The sequence below is a fragment of the Microtus ochrogaster genome, unplaced genomic scaffold (assembly GCF_000317375.1).
Source record: "Microtus ochrogaster isolate Prairie Vole_2 unplaced genomic scaffold, MicOch1.0 UNK47, whole genome shotgun sequence".
Taxonomy (NCBI): Eukaryota; Metazoa; Chordata; class Mammalia; order Rodentia; family Cricetidae; genus Microtus; species Microtus ochrogaster.
Window position 1 is genome coordinate 1,179,567 of NW_004949145.1, and position 6,564 is coordinate 1,186,130.

At 48.6% G+C, this 6,564-nt stretch overlaps 1 protein-coding gene across 2 annotated transcripts in view; it reads right to left on the bottom strand.

The window, feature by feature from the left end:
• Znf444 (zinc finger protein 444) overlaps positions 1–2,765 on the bottom strand; it is a 17,152-nt gene extending 14,387 nt beyond the window's left edge. The window contains exon 1 of one of the 2 annotated variants that reach the window (XM_013354532.2): positions 2,746–2,765. The gene's annotated coding sequence lies outside the window, so the exon portion shown is untranslated. Of the gene's footprint in view, positions 1–2,611; positions 2,703–2,745 lie in introns of those variants that run through there. The other variant, XM_005369286.3, reaches the window with a different exon arrangement.
• Positions 2,766–6,564: the final 3,799 nt, after the last annotated feature.

Below are 6,564 nucleotides of genomic sequence, written 5' to 3' on the forward strand. Positions count from 1 at the left end.
TGTGTGTGTGTGTGTGTGTGTGTGTGTGTGTGTGTGTGGTAGGATAGCCTGCAGACCCTCCACAACTGACCCTTGGGTGAGGTAGCTTGCAGACCTTCACAGCTGAGCCCTGTGTGTGTGTGGTGTACAAAACTCAAAAGTTGGACTAAGTTAAAGGTTAACAGGGAAAACTTCCAAGCCGCCTGGAACTCACGTCCAGGCACCGGCCTTCAAAAATAAACTCAAGTGGGCGATAAAGATCACAGACTGCTCACTGGTAACTGATTGCAGGGCTAAAGCTGAAGTGATGGGGGGGAGGGGGAGGTCTCGAAACCGGCCCCACAGGAAAAGCAGGGACAGTGAACTGAGCAGTGAGCGATTCCTTCTCTGCACGGAGCTTAGAAACTAAAAAGTAAACCAGTGACGCTAGTCCCAGCCGCAGAGGGCAACAAGCTGGTTAAAGTGAATACTGCAAAGGTTAACGATTCCCTCCTGTTGACCACACGGACGGGCAGCTGACTTCTTGCCCAAGGTCCACTATGGGAGGAGGGGAGTTGTGTGTCCCCCTTCAATACCCTCTGATCATTGTTTTCTGCTTTTTGATTTCTCCAAGTTGTTGGTATTTTGGGAGAGGGGGTGCTCACACACTCCTTGCAAATTGCCTCTGGAGGCCTGAGGTGGAGTTTGGGTGTGTTTACCTATCTTTAAGTCTCCTACTGAACTAAGGCTTGCTGTTTCTGCGGGGCTTGACAAGTCAGGGAGGTGTGGCACTGAGGTGTCCCTGTGTTCAACCTTTCCTTGAGGACTGACCCCAACTCCCAACTCCGGCCCTCAGCTTGCACCTTTACCATTGAGCCATCCCTCTACCATCCAGTTTGGTTTGGTTTGCTTTTACCTTTGAACAAGAGTTTTTCTGTGTAATAGCTCTGACTGTGCTAGAAGACCAGGTTGGCCTCGAAGGCACAGAGATCCACCTGTCTCTGCCACCGGAGTGCTGGGATTAAAGGCGTGCGCTACCACCACCCGACTGCTTTTTACTTGTATTCTATGAAGTGTATAACTTTCAGTGTCCCCTTCTTCCCCCTCGCTCCCCGACACTCAACTTTCCTTCAAAGGGCCAGGAATCTGCACTGGGGACTCTGCCCTCAGCTATACAACACACCAAATATTTACTCGGAGAACAAGAACTGCTGAATTGGGGCCAATTCCAGCCACCGTCATCCTTGGGCAAAGAACAATCGCACCTTTCACAAACAATCTCCATGTCTTTGGCTATAAAATGGGGGCAACAATCCAGGCTGGAGAGAGTCTCAGGGGTTAAGAGCACTGGCTGCAGCCAGGCAGTGGTGGCCCACACCTTTAATCCCAGCACTCAGATGAAGGCAGGCAGATCTGTGAGTTCGAGGCCAATCCGGTTTACAGAATAAGTTCCATGACAGCCAGCAAAACCTGTCTCGAAAATAAAAATTAAAAAAAAAGAGCACTGCTCTTTCAGAGGAACCAGGTTCAATTCCCAGCACTGGTATGACAGTTCACGACTGTCTGTAACTGCAGTTCAGACAGTATATGCAGGCAAACCACCAATGCACGTAAAATAAAAATCTCTCTTTTTTTTTTTTTTTTTTTAAAAAAGGACCCAGAACAGCACCTGGCAATAAACAAACTTATAAATTCCACCTAAGTACTCAAGTTTGCATTTACTCCTAACGCGAATTTACCCCCAAGTGCCTTGTGAGGGGTTAGGAAAAGCACACTGTGAAACAAGCGCCCAAGACTAAAATATAAATTGGAACAGGTGTTAAAAGGGGGTGAAGCCGAGTGTTGTGGTGCTTTTCTTTTTATTCCAGCACATCCTCCGGGGTGTGAAGACAGAAAGTAGGGGTTCAAGGCTTAGCTTGGCTACACAATGAGTGTGATTATCCTGGGCTACACAAGACCCTGCCTGAAACAAAACTAAACAAAAAAGCTGGTTTTGTAATCTTGTAATTACAACGCTTGTAATCTCAGCACTTGGGAGGAGTAAATCCATCTTATCCGGTTAAAATCAGTCTCCAAGCCCCTTCTGCACATTCACGATTTCCGCCTCTAGCGACAAGCTAAAGAAGCGGGTGCTCTTTTAATAAGAACAGAACAGGTTCTTGTCCTGCAGAATCTCAACTCGACAGAAGTGCACGAGAACTTGCGAATAGCGCACAGTGCGAGCCACCTGCAACCCATCTACGCTGCTATGGCACGGTGCCCCTGAAAGAACCCCTTTCCCGCAATCCTTTTCGAAGAGGTTAGAGATCCCGACGACCCAGGCTTCCACAGTAGGGTTGGACTTACACCCCACGCTTAGTTCCCAACCATCCCAGGGTTCCACCTCGAGCATCTCACCACCTTCCCATTGCCCAGCCTCCCCGGGCCTCCAACTCTCCCGCGTCTGCACCTCGCGTCCCTTCCCCTCCCCAGCCCACCCCCAGCACCCCAACCCGCCCTAGTCTCTTTATCATCTCCCTCCCCGAAGCCGCCCACCCCTCCTTTCCTCTCTTCCTCCTCCAGACCCAAGTACCCCTCCCTGTGATCCGTCTGTCCCCGTATACCAGACCCCCCACCCCTACCCCGTCCCTCCTTCCCTTTCCCCCTAGCTCACCTCACTCTCCAGGGCGAGGCCCCCAAAGCACCCTCACCTTGCCGCACATGCGCACAAAGCTCACCAGGACTCCATGCCCCAGCAGGCTTTGCGCCAAACTCACCCGTCCCTCCCCCGTCCCTACGTCCCCTCACCCCAACACTCGGAACCGCCAGTTCTATCCAATAACTCCGCTCCTCCTCGGCCAGCTGGGAACTACAACTCCCAAGAAGCATCGCGACAAAACCAGCTTCCCATTGGCCCTCACTGTGATGACTCTCGGACCTGAGCCGGCCATCTCTGCCTGCACAAAAACTACATTTCTCGAGATGTATAGAAGTAAACCCGCTCCCTATTGGCACACTGATGCAAAAGGAGTGCTTCTGATTTTGAACTACATTTCCCAGATATCACATGGTGTTTTCCACCCCTCCCCCGCTCTTAGAACAAGACGCCCCGCAGGCGGACCTCAGGCATGCGCAGACGTGTCGAGGAAGGACAGGCGGACTCGGTGGGATCGTTGTCGTGGAAACCGGTGGAGGCGGCACACTTTGGAGTTCGGCCTTCCGGACCTTTGAGTGCCAGTAGAAGAGGCCCAGGAGGCCTGGCCAGAGTTCTCCCCCAATCATCAGTGGGAGATCCGTCTCCTTGACAACGGTCGCAGTTTCGCCCGCCCTCTCCAGTACTATATTAAAGGAAAGTTGAGCTGGTGAACTAAAGCTCACCCGGTACCGCCCACTCTTTGGCCTCCGTTTCCCCTCACGAGCAAAGGAAGGAGAATACTACCTGTCAAGCGGCCCTTGTAGAGCCTCATCGGACAGACTACAGCCTTCGTTTCCCTACCTCAGAAACAAGAAGAAGGTTTTGGGTTTGTTTTTTGTATGAGTGTTTTGCCTGCATGTGAATCTGCACCGCGTCCAAGCCATACCCATGGAGGCCAGGAGAGAGCGTGGGATCACTTAGAACTGTAGTTACAGACTGTTGTGACCATGTAGGTGCTGGGAATTGAATCTAGGTCCTCTAGAAGAATAGCCTGTGCTTTTAACCTCTTTGCCATCTCTCTAGCCTCTCCCTCCACTCCCCCACATCTCCCCCTACAAGGTAATGAGAGGTTGTTTCAGTTCGAATAATAGATGGCTCTTTTTTTTATTTTATTTATTAATGTATCTTGTGTGTATTTTATTTATGTATTACTTTTACGTGCTTTGTCTGCACATATGCCTGCATGCCAGGAGAGGGCATCAGATCACATCACATGAGCCACCAAAAGTGGTTGTTGGGTGAACTCGGGACCTCTGGAAGAGCAGCCAGTGCTCTTAACCGCAGAGCCGCTTCTCCAGCTCATGATGGATGGCTCTTACAAGCAAGTGGTGGATCAGACAGACTAGAGACTCTCCTCTCCTCACTGGACTTTGAAAGAGGTGACAGTGTCAAAGGCAAGCATGCATGGAGCAGAAGTTGCTATTGACTTCACCAAATCCGTGGATGGACAAGACCCTTCTCCTAGCTTCTACAGCTATCTACTAGCTACTGCAGAACTGGGTACCAACCTTCTACCCCATGGCTGTTGAACCTGATCCTGCCACACGCTCTTGTCCTGTGTGCCTCATCTTGCTAAGTGTGCCAGTCACACGAGCTGCGCTTCTATTCCTTTCCTATATAGTGTATTTCACCTTCCGGTTGAATTCATTCCTTAGATATACTCTTAAGCCCTTTTAAGACAGAGTCTCTTGTAGCCCAGGTTAGTCTCAAACTCACAATGTCGTCAAAGATGATGCTCCTGCCTCCACCTCCAGGATGTTGGAATTACAAGTATGGACTACCATGCCCGGTGTCATCTCCACATTTATTTACATTGTTTTGATTTAGTGTGGGGGGTTGAGTGTCACAGTTTGTATGTAGAGGACAGAGGGCGACCTTCAGGAGTTGGTTCTCTTTCCACCAGCTGGAGACTGGGGATCAAAATCAAGACATCAGGCTTGACCATAGGTGCCTTTATCCACTGAGCTCAACGGCCCGATTTCCTTTCATTGTCAAACTGAAAAATTGTAATCTCAGCACATGGGAGGTGGATACAGGAAGATCCAGAGGTCAAGATTTCAGCCTTGGCTGTGCAGTGAGTTTGAGGCCAGCTTGGGCTCCATGAGACACTGTCTCAAAAAACAGTGAGATAGACTGGGCAGTGGTGCTTTAATCCCAGCACGACAGAGACAGAGGCAGGTGGGTCTCTGTGAGTTCAAGTCCAGCCTCGTCTACAGAGCTAGTTCCAGGACAGACTCCAAAGCTACACAAAGAAACCCTGTCTTGAAAAACCGAACCAAACAACAACAACAAAATAAGCAAAAGCAAACAAACAAAAAACAGTGAGATGACTCAGCTTATCAGGATGCTTGCTGCCAAGCGTGACAGTCTTTGATTGTGGTGCTTGTTAGAAGAAAAGAACTGACTTGTGCAAGCTGTCCTCTGACCTTCAGGCATGTGCATACACACACAGAATATGTTATAGATTTATAATATTTGTTATAAAAATTATTTGTTAAATATTTATTTATAGCTGGGCGGTAGTGGCACACTGCCTTTAATCCCAGCACCTGGCAGGCAGATCTCTGTGAGTTCGAAGCTGACTTGGTCTACAACAGCTAGTTCCAGGACAAGCACCAAAGCTACATGAGAAACCCTGTCTCAAAAAAAAAGAATTTTTTAATTATTTATAGCTGAGCAGTGGTGGCTCACTCCTTTAATCCCAGCACTGAGGAGGCAGAGGCAAGGAATCCCTGTGAGTTCAAGGCCACTCTGATCTACAGAGTAAATTCCAGGACAGCCAGGGCTGTTACACAGAGAAACCTGATGGGGGAGAGTCTTCTGTTTTGTGTTAATTTCATTGGTTAAATAAAGAGACTGCCCTGGCCCTTTGATAGGACAGAAAATTAGGTAGGTGGAGTAGACAGAACAGAATGCTGGGAGAAAGAAGCCAAGTCAGTCAGTCGCCATGATTCTCCCACTCCAGACAGATACAGGTTAAGATCATTCCTGGTAAGCCACCTTGTGGTGTTAAACAGATTATTATGAAAGACCCCCAGAGTGGTCCTTCCCTCAGGAGGAGACCCCTAACCCAAGGAACAGTCGAGACCACTGGCTGCAATTAGCAAGAGGTTTATTGGGTGGGCACAGGTACCTGTGGGTGGCAAAATCCTTTCAGAGTACTTGCGCTCCTGCAGGCTGGGAGAAGGTCTTTTTATAGGAAAAGGGTGGCAAAAACAGGCATACAGAAGCAATGCATGGTTACAGGGATCTCATTGGTCAGTTCAAATGAGGCGATGGGTTCATTTAGGGGACAAGTTTCCCAGAGACATGAAGGTCTGATAATAATAGCAAACTTGGCCCTATCTAGGGTACATGTAGTTTTTCCCAGAACTGTTTGTTCCCCTCCTAGGCCTGGTGTCTGACCACAGATATCCTGTTTGACCACCTAGGAGTACTGACTTTACCTTGAACTTACATTTGTTTGTGTGAAGGCTTTGCAAAATGGCATTACAGCAGCTAAGCTGGGGTCTTTCAATTAGAAATGGGTTAGATCAATATGTAAGAGCTAGCCAATAAGAGGCTGGAACTAATGGGCCAGGCAGTGTTTAAAAGAATACAGTTTCCATGTAATTATTTCGGGGCATAAGCTAGCCAGGTGGCTGGGAGCAGGGCGGCAGGAATGCAACCCGCAGCTCCTTCAACAGAAACCCTATCTTGAAAAAACAACAAAAAATTAATTTATAAAGATGTGTGTGGGTGTTGTCTTTAAGAACAGCAAACACTAATAACTACTTACCCATATCTCCAGCCATCCAATTAAAAATAACAACAACAAAGTCTGGGGACATAGCTTAGTATCAGAAAGCTTAATATGCTAAGACTCTGAACTCTGGGGACTGGAGAAATGGCTCAAAGGTTAAGAGCACTAACTGTTCTTCTGGAGGTCCTGA